A 16,903-nucleotide genomic window follows, 5' to 3' on the forward strand; every position below is an offset into this window, starting at 1 on the left:
TACGCTGGAAGATCCTTAAGTTCAAGTGTTGAGAGATTTCCAGGGTTTCCTGGAAGATGGGTTTGAAATTCTACTGTATGGGATGAATCAAAAATCCACTTTCTTACATTTCAGTCATTTTAATGCAAATCCAAAGATGTTGGTTCAACCTGTATTTATACTTACCACCAATACATAGACATTATTAATTTTACCTTGAAAAGAACAAACACAGACACAACCACAGATGGTTTTAGTATTACCAAAAGATTTCCTCTTGGGCGCCTGGGTGGCTCAGTTGGTTAAGTGACTGCCTTCGGCTCAGGTCATGATCCTGGAGTCCCGGGATCGAGTCCCACTCGGGCTCCCTGCTCAGCAGGGAGTCTGCTTCTCCCTCGGACCCTCCCCCCTCTCATGCTCTATCTCATTGGCTCAAATAAATAAAATCTTTTAAAAAAAAAAGATTTCCTCTTAAGTATCCACAATATGTCAATGAAGTAATTATTATGTATTTTCAACATTACTCAAAGAAAGAATTCAAACAATACTGCAGTGAGCTATTCAAAACGTAAGAAAAATCCAATGGAAGAAGAAGCACTTACACCTAGAACTCCAGCACCAGCCTCCACTTCACTAGACTGTTACCATTGTCTAGTAAGAATGTTTCTCAGATCGGAGGGCGGAGCAAGATGGCGGAGGAGCAGGAGACCTAGATTTCGTCTGGTCTCAGGAATTCAGCTTAATAGGGATCAAACCATTCTGAACACCTATGAACTCAACAGGAGATCGAAGAGGAGAGTAGCAACAACTCTCTGAACAGAGAAGCAACCACTTACTGGAAGGTAGGACGTGCGGAGAAGTGAATCCGAGGCGATATTCGGGAGGACAGACAGCATTGCAGGTGGCCTCCGCTGGCCGCTTCTGGCAATTGATAGAGCCGCGGAGCACAAAATCGGACCTTTTAGAAGTTGGCTCCGCTGAGGGAGGTCGTTGCAGTGGCTAAGTGGGGAGTGGAATCCTCCCGGGACAGTGTGGTCTCAGGACCCTTGGGGTCACAGAAAGACCGGGGGTGCCTGAGTGCGCCAGAGCTCCCAGGTATCGGAGCGGGGAAGCCGGCTGCAGAGACAGAGCTGAGGCGCGGGCTCTCAGCTCCGGGTTGCCATAAACTGTGATCCGCGGCCCAGTCGGGCCACTGCTCCTCCAGCAGGGACCCAACAAGCGGCAGAGCCGGGGAGATTCCCCTTTCTCCCCCGGGGGGAAGCGGCGCGGGAACGCACCGCAGGGATCTGCTGGGTTTGGAGACTCCACACCGGGTCGGGTGCCAGAGATAGAGACGCTCAATCACAGGCCGGGTGAGCACGGAGTGTGGCCGGAGACCAGGGAGACGGTAGTGACTGCTTTTCTCTGGGGGGGCGCACTGAGGAGCGGGGCCCCGAGTTCTCAGCTCCTCCTGGTGGAGATTGGGAGGCCACCATTTTCGCCCTGGTCCTGCAAAGCTGTACCGAGAGCTTGCAGGGAACAAAAGCTCCTGAGAGCAAACCCGAGCAGCTTGCTTAGCCCTGACCGACAAGGGCGGGGCAATTCAGCCTCCAGCAAAGATATTTGGAAACCACGGCAACAGGCCCCTACCCCAGAAGATCAGCACGAACAGCCAGCAAGCCAAGACCAAGTTTACCGATCAAGGAGAACGGGAGAACTCCAGCGCTAAGGGAATACTGCACATAGAATTCATGGCTATTTTTTACCATGATTCATTAGTTCATCAAAGTTAATTTTTTTAACTTTTTTTGAATTTTTCTTTTTCCCTTTTTCAACCAACATCTTATCAATCCCTTTTTAAAAAAAAAATTTTTTTTATTTTTCATTTTTGGAGTCATATTTTATCCCTTCATAGTAGTTACCCTTATTTTTGGCATATATATATATGTTGTTCTCTTTTTAAAATTTTGAGATACAGTTTCTTCTAACAGATCAAAATATACCCTAATCACTAGTGTATGGCTTTGTTCTAGCCTCCTGCCTGATCACATTCTCTCCCTTTTTTTTTTAAATCCTCTTTCTTTTTTCAAACAACTTATCTTACCAATTCCTTTCATAAAATCTTTTATAATTTTCATCTTTACAGTCATCTTCCATCCCTTCATTGTATCAACCCTTATTTTGTACATATATGTCTTTCTTCCTTTAAAATTTTAGGAGGCACTTTTTTCTAACAGACCAAAATACGCCCAAAATCTAGTGTGTGGCACTGATCTATGCACTAGCCTGATCATATTTGATCATATTCTGCTTTTTTTGTATTGTTCTGTTTTTGTTTTTCTTTTTTTTTTTTCCTCTTTCTTTTTTCTTTCTTTCCCTTTCTTTTCCCCTGGTTTCAGGTCTTTTCTGATTTGTATACAGTATATTTGCTGGGGACATTGTTAACCTGTTAGCATTTTGTTCTCTCATTCATCTATTCTCCTCTGGACAAAATGACAAGACGAAAGAAATCACCTCAGCAAAAAGAACAAGAGGTAGTACCGTCAGCCAGGGACCTACTCAATACGGACATTAGTACGATGTCAGACCTAGAGTTCAGAATCATGACTTTAAAGATACTAGCTGGGCTTGAAAAAAGCGTGGAAGTTATTAGAGAAACCCTTTCTGGAGAAATAAAAGAACTAAAATCTAACCAAGTCGAAATCAAAAAGGCTATTGATGAGGTGCAATAAAAAATGGGGGCACTAACTGCTAGGATAAATGAGGCAGAAGAGAGAATCAGTGATATAGAAGACCAAATGATGGAAAATAAAGAGGCTGAGAAAAAGAGAGACAAACAACTACAGGATCACGAGGGCAGAATTCGAGAGATAAGTGATACGACAAGACGAAACAACATTAGAATAATTGGGATCCCAGAAGAAGAAAGAGAGAAAGGGGCAGAAGGTATATTGGAGCAAATAATAGCAGAGAACTTCCCTAATGTGAAGAAGGAAACAGGCATCAAAATCCAGGAGGCACAGAGAACCCCTCTTAAAATCAATAATAATAGGGCAACACCCTGACATCTAATAGTAAAACTTACAAGTCTCAGAGACAAAGAGAAAATCCTGAAAGCAGCTCGGGAGAAGAGATATGTAACCTACAATGGTAGAAATATTACATTGGCAACAGACCTATCCACAGAGACCTGGCAGGCCAGAAAGGACTGGCATGATATCTTCAGAGCACTAAACGAGAAAAATATGCAGCCAAGAATACCATAACCAGCTAGGCTCTCATTGAAAATTGAAGGAGAGATAAAAAGCTTCCAGGACAAACAAAAACTAAAGGAATTTACAAACACGAAACCAGCCCTCCAAGAAATATTGAAAGGGGTCCTCTAAGCAAAGAGAGAGCCTAAAAGCAGCACAGATCAGAAAGGAACACAGACAATATACAGTCACAGTCACCTTACAGGCAATACAGTGGCACTAAATTCATACCTTTCAATAGTTACCCTGAATGTAAATGGGCTAAATGCCCCAATCAAAAGACACAAGCTATCAGATTGGATTAAAAAACAAGACCCATCAATATGCTGTCTGCAAGAGACTCATTTTAGACCCAAAGACACCCCCAGATTGAAAGTGAGGGGGTGGAAAACCATGTACCATGCTAATGGACACCAAAAGAAAGCTGGGGTGGCAATCCTTATATCAGACAAATTAGATTTTAAAACAAAGACTGTAATAAGAGATGAAGAAGGACACTATATCCTACTTAAAGGGTCTATCCAACAAGAAGATCTAACAATTGTAAATATCTATGCCCCTAACGTGGGAGCAGCCAATTATATAAGGCAATTAATAACAAAAGCGAAGAACCACATTGACAACAATACAATAATAGTGGGGGACTTTAACACCCCCCTGACTGAAATGGACAGATCTAAGCAAAAGATCAACAAGGAAATAAAGACTTTAAATGACACACTAGACCAAATGGACTTCACAGACATATTCAGAACATTCCATCCGAAAGCAAGGGAATACACATTCTTCTCTAGTGCCCATGGAACATTCTCCAGAATTGATCACATCCTAGGTCACAAATCAGGTCTCAACCAGTACCAAAAGATTGGGATTATTCCCTGCATATTTTCAGACCACAATGCTTTGAAACTAGAACTCAATCACAAGAGGAAAGTCGGAAAGAACTCAAATACATGGAGGCTAAAGAGCATCCTACTAAAGAAAGAATGGGTCAACCAAGAAATTAAAGAAGAATTAAAAAAATTCATGGAAACCAATGAAAATGAAAACACAACTGTTCAAAATCTTTGGGATACAGCAAAGGCAGTCCTGAGAGGAAAGTATATAGCAATACAAGCCTTTCTCAAGAAAACAAGAAAGTTCTCAAATACACAACCTAACCCTACACCTAAAGGAGCTGGAGAAAGAACAGCAAATAAAGCCTAAACCCAGCAGGAGAAGAGAAATAATAAAGATCAGAGCAGAAATCAATGAACTAGAAACCAAAAGAACAGTAGAACAGATCAATGAACCTAGGAGCTGGTTCTTTGAAAGAATTAACAAGATTGATAAACCCCTGGCCAGACTTATCAAAAAGAAAAGAGAAATGACCCAAATCAACAAAATCATGAATGAAAGAGGAGAGATCACAACCAACACCAAAGAAATACAAACAATTATAAGAACATATTATGAGCAACTCTATGCCAGCAAATTAGATAACTTGGAAGAAATGGGTGCATTCCCAGCAAAAGAAACAGTCCACAAAACCAAAAGACAACTGACAGAATGGGAGAAAATATTTGCAAATGACATATCAGATAAAGGGCTAGTATCCAAAATCTATAAAGAACTTATCAAACTCAACACCCAAAGAACAAATGATCCAATCAAGAAATGGGCAGAAGACATGAACAGACATTTTTCCAAAGAAGACATCCAAATGGCCAACAGGCACATGAAAAAGTGCTCAACATCGCTCGGCATCAGGGAAATCCAAATCAAAACCTCAATGAGATACCACCTCACACCCGTCAGAATGGCTAAAATTAACAAGTCAGGGAACGACAGATGTTGGCGAGGAAGTGGAGAAAGGGGAACCCTCCTACACTGTTGGTGGGAATGCAAGCTGGTGCAACCCCTCTGGAAAACAGTATGGAGGTTCCTCAAACAGTTGAAATTAGAGCTACCATTTGATCCAGCAATTGCACTACTGGGTATTTACCACAAAGATACAAATGTAGGGACCCGAAGGGATACGTGCACCCCAATGTTTATAGCAGCAATGTCCACAATAGCCAAACTGTGGAAAGAGCCAAGATGTCCATCGACAGCTGAATGGATAAAGAAGATGTGGTATATATACACAATGGAATATTATGCAGCCATCAAAAGGAATGAGATCTTGCCATTTGCAACGACGTGGATGGAACTGGAGGGTGTTATGCTGACTGAAATAAGTCAATCAGAGAAAGACAGGTATCATATGACCTCACTGATATGAGGAATTCTCAATCTCAGGAAACAAACTGAGTGTTGCTGGAGTGGTGGGGGTGGGAGGGATGGGGTGGCTGGGTGATAGACATTGGGGAGGGTATGTGCTATGGTGAGCGCTGTGAATTGTGCAAGACTGTTGAATCACAGATCTTTACTTCTGAAACAAATAATGCAACATATGTTAAGAAAAAAGAAAAAGAAGATAGCAGGAGGGGAATAATGAGGGGGAGTAAGTCAGAGGGGGAGACGAACCATGAGAGACGATGGACTCTGAAAAACAAACAGGGTTCTAGAGGGGAGGAGGGTAGGGGGATGGGTTAGCCTGGTGATGGGTATTAAAGAGGGCACATTCTGCATGGAGCACTGGGTGTAATGCACAAACAATGAATCATGGAACACTACATCAAAAACTAATGATGTAATATATGGTGATTAACATAACAATAAAAAATTAAATTAAAAAAAAGAATGTTTCTCAGATCCCTTGACTGCAGGAATATTATGATAGAGCAATGTGGGCAATGAAGGGAGATCTACACTCTCATGCTCACTTCAGAAAAGGTTATTTCATTTTCTGAACTCAGCTGAGATAGTGCAGCAACAACACATTTTTCTAATTTCAAGTGAATTAATTGACTTCAAAAATGTCTCCATTCCAAATATACTACTCAAATTGAAAAACAAAATATGGTTAAGTCAGAGAGATCAGGACTAACCCCATGTTTACCTAATATCTTCATGAATGATCTTCACCCAGGTAAACAAAACATAAATAAGGCCACATTCACAAGTCAAAATCTATCATACCCTATTTCCTTTTTTAATTTTGTCACTCTAACAAAACTACTGTCAATATGGTATATAGCAGACACTCAACAATTATCAAACTTCAGAATCTGAGACCTACAGAGGTCCATACAGATCATTTGGTCCATTCCTCTTTTCTTCCAGACCTCCCCATTTTACCCATTGAGAAACTAATAGCTGGAGAAGACAGTAACTTTCTCAAGCAGGGTACAAACTAGAACCAAGGCAACTTGATTTCCATACTGGTATTCTTTCCACTACATCATCCTGTTGTCAAGAACTCTGAAGAGTCTGAGATTTTAGCCTACATGCAAGCTAAGCAATCAGCCTGCCACAGTGTCATGGATACCGAGAAACAAAATCATCTAGGCACACTAGATACTGAGGACTGAAACCACATACTCCCTTGTATCTTTGTACTGGGTTGAATAGTGTCCCCGCAAAATTCATTCATTGTCAATGTGACCTTATTTGGAAATAGGGTCTTTGCAGATATAATCAAGGTAACATGAGGTTATAGTGGATTAAGGTGGGCCCTAATCCAGTGACTGGAGTCCTTTTAAGAAGAGGGAAATTTGGGATACAGATACAGAGGGAAGACCACCGTGTGAAGATGGAGGTAAAGATTAGAGTTATGGTGCCAGAAACCAAAAAACACTAAGGATTGCTTATCAATATCAAAAGTTAAAAGAGAAAGAATTCTTCCCTGGAGCCTATTGTTTTAAGCCATAAGTGTGTGGTAATTTATTATAACAGCCCTAAGAAGTTAATATACCTGCATGCACATCTTCCGGTGTATGTTAACAAGACTTTGTTAGTCCAATGTCCTCATTAGCATAACTCTACTATTACAGGAGACTCTTGCATGAATATAACTTGATTGTTCATTACAGAAGCTTCAGGAAAGACCGATCATCTCTTCAATAGGAAGGATCAACAATTTTCAAATCCTTACCGTGCGGTTTCTACCATTTCTAAACTATTATGATACTCAATCCTAATCAAGCCCCATCACCACTGCTAAAGACTCAAACCGAACTTCAAATTCTCACATTTTGACCTTGGCTTTGCCCCTCTAAGATATCACCAAAGCTCTCTGAAGGTGGTATTCTCCTTCACAGCAATAAGCAATAAACTCAGCTTGATTTTATCAATAGGTTATGTTAATGATATTTGGCAACTCAGCATCAGATAATCCTGGCAGAAGATCTGACACTCCCGGGTCAGAGACAAAGAATAGCTTACTACTCAAAATAGCAGCAGTAGCCAGAGTATCATCATTTGCGCTGGTTCCCCAAGCCCTACTTCTTAAAAGGCAACACAAGGTGAGCCAATGATGCCTGCACACACAGTAGGTTGCATTACAGGAAAAGAAAGATGAGCTTATGAAACCCCACTCTTTCAAGGGGTTTACAAGCAAATGTGCCCCATCTTTTCCCCAAAGGGATTATCTTGATTATCCTGGACAGCAAAGAAACCTGTCACCTGTCAGAAAACACTATTCCTATCTTTCTAGGATGTTTGCTATACAAATTTCCTTGAAAAGACAGCCCCCAACAAAAGCTGTCAATGCTTTTGCTCAGAATATGGGCAGAAACACAAAAGACTCATGCAGAATTGTCTCCAAATAGGTGTCTCCTTTGTTCTAAAGGGCTAGAAATTCTTAGTAAATCAGAATGAAATTAGTATAATATAATGAATAGAAGATGTTACAGGAGAAAAAAATTAGAGCAAAGAGGTGTACTTTCTGTATAACTAAAACCACTTCAACTGAGTCACAATCTCTTAATAGGCCCATACATCAAATATCTAAAAATAAATACTTAAATGTTACTTTATTTTAAAATGTTCCACTTCTAAAATAGTATCTTGAACAAGTTTTTTATTGTTGTTGTTGTTTGTTTTCTTTTGGGGTTTTTTTTGCTAATTTTCTAGGCTTGGTAGTGCTCATGAGAAAAAGGAAACTGGTAGTTCTGAACTTTGCTAATTATACCTGTAAACATGTTTATTAGTGAAATCCTCCAGAGCAGAGTATAATCCATTATTCTAGGGTGCTTAAAGTTAAAACCAAAAAAAAAATCTAAGCTCCATATTTATCTAAAGTATTTGTGAAAATAGGGGTCTCATTTAAATTTTATACTTTTAAATTAATCTACATAAAAGTTCTGAGGTAATTAAAAATAATTTGTTAGATTTCTCTAGATATATCTGAACATCAACATATTTTTCTGCATCTGTTTGAAAATTAAGATTGTATCTCATACCATTTCAATAGTGACCTGTTCTAACTTAAAGTCAACTGAAAAAGAAATTAAAACTGAATTTTGTAAACAATTTTAAATTGAGCAATTTAACTTTATCCCTACCCTCACGTCAAGTAACAATCCCAGGATCAAGAAAGGCAGGGTAGTGAGTAAAATGAGCCACTACACTACTAGTCTCCAGCTAGCTATGTGACTAAAAGCATATCACCCCATCTCTCCGGGTCTCCATTTTCCCATTTACAAAAAAACTACAGGCACTGGACTAATGTCCTCAAGGTCCATTTTGTGTAAAAATTCTGTGAGAAGTACCAGTTTTTACCATTCTGTTGGGTTCCATTTTCTCAGGTTTTCAGAAAACTCACTTCCTACTTCTTGCCCTGTCGATCTTGGAGAATCCACCACAAATGCAAGGTACTCTAATGAACTCTAAGTAGCCCATGGATGGGTGAGACTAACTCATTCATTAATACTTGCTATAGGAATACTTCCTTCAGAAACACCAAAATCTAAAACAATCACTGCTGACAGAAGCTCAATCATCTAATCCAACCCATCTAACCCAAAATGATCTTGAGAAAGAACAAAGCTAGAGGAAGGGTGCCTGGCTGGCTCAGTCGGTGGAGCATGAGACTCTTGATCTGGGGGGTTGTAAATTTGAGCCCCATGTTGGGTGTAGAGATTACTTAAAAATAAAAAAATCTTTAAAAAAAGAAAAAAGGAAGAAAGGGAAGAAGGAGGGAGGAAGGAAAAGAGGGAAGGAGGGAGGGAGGGAGGGGAAAGAAGAGGAGGGAGGGGAAGGGGAGGGGGGAGGAGGGAAGGAGAGAAAAAGAGAGAGAAAGAAAGAAAGAAAGAGAGAAGCTGGAGGTATCACAATCCCAGATTTCAAACTATACTACAAAGCTGCAGTAATCAAAACAGTAATCAAACAGCCCAAAAAGAGACACATCAATCAATGGAAAAAATGGAGAGCCCAGAAATAAACACGCACTTAAATGTCAATTAATCTATGACAAAGGAGGCAGGAATACACAATGGGGAAAAGACAATCTCTTCAATAAGTGGTGTTGGGAAAACTAGACAACTGCAGGCAAAAAAAATGAAACTGCATCACTTTCTTATACCATACACAAAAATAAACTCAAAATGGATTAAAGGTCTCAATGTAATATCCGAAACCATAAAACTTAAGAAAAAAAAAAACAGACATTGATCTCTTAGACATTGGCCTTAGCAATATTTTTCTGTATAGGTCTCCCCAGGCAAGGAAAACAAAAGTGAAAATAAACAATTGGGATTACATCAAATCAAAAAGCTTTTGTACAGCAAAAAAAAACTATCAACAAAATGAAAAGCCAGAATGGGAGCAGATACTTGCAAATGATAAATCTAATAAGGGACTAATATCCAGAATGTATGAAGAACTCATACAACTCAACACCAAAAAAAACAAACAATCCAATTAAAAATGGGCAGACCACCTGAAAGAAAATATACAATCAACAGAAACATGAATATCACTAGTCCTCAAAAAAATGCAAATCAAAACCACAGTGAGATATCACCTTATAGCAGTCAGAATGGCTAGTACCAAAAAACCAAGAAATAACAGGTGTTGATAAGGATATGGAGGAAAGGGAACCTTGTATACTGTTGGTGGGATTGTAAACCAGTGCACCCACTATGGGAAACAATATGGAGGTTTCTCAAAAAATTAAAAATAGAAATGCCGTACAACACAGCAATTCCACTTCTGGGTATTTATCTACAGAAAACAAACACACTAATTCAAAAAGATATACGCACCCATATGTTTACTGCAGCATTATTTACAATAGCCAAGATATGGAAGCAATGTAAGTGTCTGAATGGATAAAGATGGGATATATATATGCAATGAACATTACTCAGCCATAAAAAATAATGAAATCTTGACATTCATGAAACATGGATGGAGGGTACTATGCTAAGTGAAATAATTCAGACGGAAAAAGACAAACACTGCATGATTTAGAAAAACAAAACAAACAAAAGAAACAGACTCATAAACCCAGAGAACAAACTGAGAGCTGCTGGGGGGGGCGGAGTATAGACAAAATAGATGAAAGGGATTAAGAGGTACAAACTTCCAGTTATAAAATAAATAAGTCACAGGATGGGGAATGCAGTCAATAATATTGTAATACATTTGTATGGTGAAAGGTGAGCATTTCATAACATATATAAATGTTGAATCACTATGTTCTACACCTAAAATTAATATTTCAACTATATTTAAATTAAAAATTTAAAAATATTTTTAAAAAAGCTCAGTCATCTATTTGAGAGCTCAAAAGTACGTATATACCCAAAATCCTAATAAATTTTGGGAAATATATGGTATTTGCCTAAAAATTTATACTTTGCTCAGGGTGCCTGGGTGGCTCAGTCAGTTAAGTGTCCAACTCTTGATTTTGGCTCAGGTCATGATCTCAGGGTCATAAGATCAAGCCCCGAGCCAGGCCCCACACTAAGCCTGCTTAAGATTCTCTCTCTACCTCTCCCTCTGCCCCACCCCCCCTGCTTGCAAGCGCACGCTGTCTCTCTCTCAAAAAAAAAAAAAAAAGAAAGAAAGAAAAAGAGAAAAAAACTTAAATTTTTTTTTTTACTATGCTCTTTGGCAACTGGAATCTGTGTTCCTACATGCTAGTTGTCCATCCCTTTCCTAATATCTGGCTTTCAGTCATAATGTCTTTGATGCTGTATTAAAAAGTTATGCCAGAGGGGCGCTTGGGTGGCTCAGTTGGTTAAGCAACTGCCTTCAGCTCCGGTCATGGTCCCAGGGTCCTGGGATCGAGCCCCGCATCAGGCTCCCTGCTCAGCGGGAAGCCTGCTTCTCCCTCTCCCACTCCCCCTGCTTGTGTTCCCTCTCTCTCTGTCTCTCTCTGTCAATTAAATAAATAAAAAATCTTTAAAAAAAAAAAGTTATGCCAGATAACTTATATAATTAACATGACATGAAAAGAATAGCTCAAGTCTGAAGAAATCATGACTTCTGAGCACAGTCTGACTCTGTGTCGCATTTACACAATGACCAAATAATTGCTCTCTCAGGAACATCTCTAAAATGCTCTGACTCTGCCTAAAATGTTTTACCTATTTTGGAAATGTTCCCTGAGAACACAATATAACATACTATTTTATCTATAGAGATACTATGCAAGTCATATAATTTATCTAAAATATTCAGAAACAAGAGAACAGTTCAAAGTTGCAGTGACTCTTAATCTCCAGGCTGAGGAGCTGGAATCTAAAGCAATATTCTCTGATTCTCAGAGCATAATATTCTGCTCAAGATCTTTTTATTTCTGTAGCACATAATGAACCAGATAATCCTTATAAATAATCAGTAGCCTTTTTGAGATCACTACATAGCTAATTTTTATTATTACTAATTTCCCCAAGGCAGAAGGACAGTTTCCATCACTTTCAACCCAGATACTCATTCAAGAAAGTTTAAACTGACTTTTCATGCCCAGCCTCTGCCATCTTAAAAAAAAAAAAAAAAAAGAAGTACGATTTTTAATATAAGAGAATTCTTAAAATTTACTTTTCTAAACAGATAGGTTTTGGAGCTACCTATTTGAGGGTTAACTATACAAGCCTATCCGTACATTTCTGATCTAAGAAAGCAACATGATTTTTCAATAGTCAAGAAACACCACAAGATCCAATATAACCCATTTCTAACAATTTTGCATCACCTCTCTTTATATATTCAAAGTAATCATAAATTGCATGTCTCTTCCCCTACCCACAAGATCTGTTAAAAAAAATTCTTTGGTTATGCTTTAATGCTTTTTAAAAGAAATGCAACCCCAGTCCAAAAAAAGCTGGGGTTTCTTTAACATGGTTTAACAATAAATAACATTCTATTAATAAATTCTATTAAAACATTCTATTAATAATTCTACTAATAAACATTCTATCAATACAATGACATTTTTATTTTTAAAATGTATAACTTCATATTAAAAGGATTTACACACCATCACCAAGTGGGATTTATTCCTGGAATGCAAGGATTGTTCAACATATGAAAATTGATCAATGTAATATGCTACATCAACAAAATGAAAGAAAAATCCACATGATCATCTCAATTGATGTAAAAAAAAAAAAAAGCATTTGATAAAATTCAATACCCTCTCCTGATGAAAACACTCAAGAAAACAGGAACAGAAGGAAACTACCTCAACATAATGTAAGCCATATATGAAAAACCCACAGCAATCATCATACTCAATGTTGAAAGACTGAAAGCTATTCCTCTAAGATCAGGAACAAGGAAAAGGAAGTCCACTTTCCCCACTTCTATTCAGTGTAGTACTGGTAGCTCTACCCAGAGCAATTTGGCAAGAAAAAAAAAATTCAAGGCATCCAAATTGAAATGGACAAAGTAAAATTATTTCTTTGCAGATAATATGATCTTATATGTTAAAAAAAACCCTAAAGACGCCACAAAAAAGCTCTTACAACTAATAAATGAATTCATCAAAATAGCAGGATACAAAATCAACATACAAAAACAAACCACGTTTCTACACACTATGAACAATCTGAAAAGACAATTACAAAAAGAATTCCACTAACTGCATCAAAAAGAATAAAATACTTATGAATTAACTTAACCAAGGAGGCAAAAGACTTGTACAATGAAAACTACAAAACATTGATGAAAGAAATTAAAGACATAAATGGAAACACATCCCATGTTAGTAACATTGAAGACTTAATATTGTTAAAATGTCACACTGACCAAAGAAATCAACAGATTCCATGCAACACTGATCAAAACCCCAATCACATTTTTTTCTGATATAGAAAAACCCACACTAAAATTCATATGAAATCTCAAGGGATCCCAAAGAGCCAAAACAATCTTGAAAAGAACAGAAAAACTGGAGGACTCACATTTCATGATTTCAAATTTTACTATAAAGCTACAGTAATTAAAACAGTGTGGTGTTGGGGCACCTGGGTGGCTCAGTCAGTTAAGCATCTGCCTTCAGCTCAGGTCATGATCCCAGGGTCCTGGGATCCAGCCCTGTGTTGGGCTCCCTGCTCAGCTGAGAGTCTGCTTCTCCCTCTCCCCCGCCCCTCCCCGCCGCTTGTGTTCTCTCTCTCTCTCTCTCAAATAAATGAATAAAAACTTTAAAAAACAACAGTGTAGTGAGTTGCCACAAAAAAAGACATATGGACCAATGGAATAGAGAGCCTAGAAATAAACCCTCACATATATGGTCAAATGCTTTTTGACAAGAATGCCAATAACATTCAATGGGGGAAAAAGGACAGTCTTTTCAATAAATGGTGCTGGGAAAACTGAATATCTACATGCAAAAGAATGAAACCGGACCCCTAACATATATACAAAAATTAACTCAAAATGTATCAAGTACCTAAGTGTAGGACCTAAAATAATAAAACTCTCAGAAGAAAACATAGGACAAAAGCTTCATGACATTGAATTTACCAATGATTTCTTGGATATGACACTGAAGGCATAGGGGGAAAGAAAGAAAGGAAAAATATAGACAAGCTGGACTTCGAGAAAACTAAAACTTTTATGCATCAAAAGATAACATCCATGAAGTAAAAAGGCAACCTACAGACTGGAGAAAGTACTTGTAACATGTATGGGGATTACTATCCAGAATATAGAGAGAACTCCTAAGCCTCAACAACAAAAAACAAACAACCCAATTCAAAGACATGAATAGACATTGTCCCAAAGAAGATATACAAATGGCCAATAAGCCCATAAAACGATGTTCATTAGGGAAATGCAAATCAAAACCACACACACACACACACACACACACAAAAAAAAAAAACCCTACAATTTCACACCCATTAAGATGGCTACATCAAAAAACAGAAAATAACAATTGTTGGCAAGGAGGTAGAGAAACTAAAACCCTTGTGCACTGCTGATTAGAATGTAAAATGGTAAAGCTGCTGTAGAAAAAAGTACGGTGGTTCCTCAAAAAATTAAAAATAGAATTACCATAAGATTTAGCAATTCCATTTCTGAATATATATATATATACACCCAAAAGAACGAAAAATGGGGTCTTGAAGAAATATTTGTATACTCATGTTCATAGCCACATTATTTACAACAGCTAAAATGTGGAAGCAACCCATGTCCAACAACCAATAAGTAGATAAGCAAAATGAAGTATATACATACAATGGAATATTATTCAGCTTTAAAAAGAAAGGAAATTCTGTGCTATGCTACAGCACAGATGAACCTCAAGGACATTAGGCTAAATGAAATAAGCCAGCCACAAAAAGACAAATGCTATACATGACTCTCCTCATATGAATTACTTAGAGTCAAATTCATAAAGACAGTAAGTACAATACTGCTTTCCAGGAGCTGGAGGGAAGAGAGAATGGGGAGTTATTGTTTAATAGGTATACAGTTTCAATTTTACAAGATGAAAAGAGTTATGGGAATGGATGGTGTGATGACTGCATAGCAAAGTGAATGTACGTAATACCACTGAACTGTACACTTAAAAATGGCTAAGATGGGGGAGGGGCACCTGGGTGTCTCAGTTGGTTAAACGTCTGCCTTCAGTTCAGGTCATGATCCCAGCGTCCTGGGATAGAGCCCCGAGTCAGGCTCCCTGCTTGGCAGGGAAATCTGCTTCTCCATCTGACCCTCCCCTCTCTAGTGTTTTCTCTCAATCTCTCTCTCTCATAAATAAATTCTTTTAAAAAAATGGCTAAGATGGTAAATATTATGTATTTTGTTGTTATAAATATTATGTTATAGATAAGTATTTTATCACAAAAAAAGAAAAATGTATGACTAAAATAATCACCCAAAACTGGAAACTCCCAAAATGTCCATAAAGTGGTGAATGGATAAACCAGCTATGGTATATCCCCATATGGTAGAACACAGCTCAGCAATTAAAAAAAAAAGAACAAATTACTAGTACACACAACATGAATGAATCCAAAAGCATTATGCTAAGTGAAAGAAGCTAGGTTTTAAAAGCTACATACTAAATGATTCTATTTAAATGACATATCAGAAAAGGTAGACTATAGGGACAAAAAACAGATCAGCGGTTGCTAGGAGTTGAGATGAAAGAGAGGTTGACCAAGAAGAGACAACATGAGTGAATTTATAAGATTATGGGGATGAATATATATTTATCAAAACTCATAGACTGAACACTAAAAACAAATAATAATTTTAATGTATGACTAAAATCTGGACAATAATCAATCCTTTAAAAGTCAGCTACAAAAATGTCCAAAAGCTCTAAGATGAGTTATTTTCAGCACCAAATGTCACAAAACAATGCCAAAAGTACAATATGTACCATATTCAGCCACAGCTTGTTTGTATCTAGCCTCTTAAAGTACAAAGCTTTTAAACAAGGAATAAAACATTTTTTTTTATTTTATGCACTGCAGATTATACACAGTAGGTAGTGCGAAAATGTCTGTTAACTGATACATAATTCAATGAGTTTAGACTGACTTGGTCTTTCTAATTCACTGCCATGTACATACATAGCTTTTAACACAAAATTATCCATTTCTCAACATATTAACTAATAATTAGAATAGGGAAATGTTGTCCACAAAATATACCAACCTGAATTTGTTCAGTTAATCAACAAAGGCAACAGAACACTTGATCTTGAATGAAAATACCACCTGGGTCATGAGTGCTCTCTCAGCAAAAGCAGCAACCTGGAACAACAAACAAACAAATGAAATTCAGCCCCACTCAAAGTTCAGTTAGAGTACCTTCAGTTATTATACCATTTAAAAAATTCCTTTTTCCCCTTATAGTATGTCATAACATGTAAAACTTTCACTTTTTAAAAAGATTTTATTTGAGAAAGAGAGAGAGCAGGGGGAGGGGCAGAAGGAGAAGTCGGCTCCCCACTGGGCAGGGAGCCCAACACAGGGCTCATTCCCAGGACCCTGGGATCATGACCCGAGCCAAAGACAGATGCTTAACCGACTGAGCCACCCAGGCGCCCCCATGTAAAACTTCTATATATTCACTTCTGTAAGCAGTGTTTTTCAAATCCCAATAAAGAAGGGGTTTTTACTTTATTGTACTCAAACACAGTAACACTCAGTGTCTTAATTTGCTTCATGGTTTATCTTAAAATAAGTCAGCACCTATAAAACTTACTTTGTGAACACAAAATTCTTTAATTTTGTCTACTTTTTAACATATGGGGCAATCAGAATTATCTCTCTTTTCAGACTAATGTTCAAAATCTTCTACATCCCTCACACCACAATCAGCTCAACAACCTAATTTCTGACTATCTTCTACAG

The 16,903-nt window shown here is 37.9% G+C and overlaps 1 protein-coding gene across 8 annotated transcripts in view; it reads right to left on the bottom strand.

Moving 5' to 3' along the window:
• The window catches only part of FUT8 (fucosyltransferase 8), a 332,067-nt gene that overhangs the window by 265,260 nt on the left and 49,904 nt on the right, over positions 1-16,903 (bottom strand). For all 8 annotated transcript variants that reach the window (XM_028117728.2, XM_028117600.2, XM_028117899.2 and 5 more), the window contains one exon: positions 16,203-16,300. The gene's annotated coding sequence lies outside the window, so the exon portion shown is untranslated. The remainder of the gene's footprint in view (positions 1-16,202; positions 16,301-16,903) is intronic.

The sequence above is a fragment of the Eumetopias jubatus genome, unplaced genomic scaffold (genome assembly GCF_037043125.1).
Source record: "Eumetopias jubatus isolate StellerSeaLion01/CBP00866 unplaced genomic scaffold, mEumJub1_p1.0 scaffold_7, whole genome shotgun sequence".
In the NCBI taxonomy this organism is placed as follows: Eukaryota; Metazoa; Chordata; class Mammalia; order Carnivora; family Otariidae; genus Eumetopias; species Eumetopias jubatus.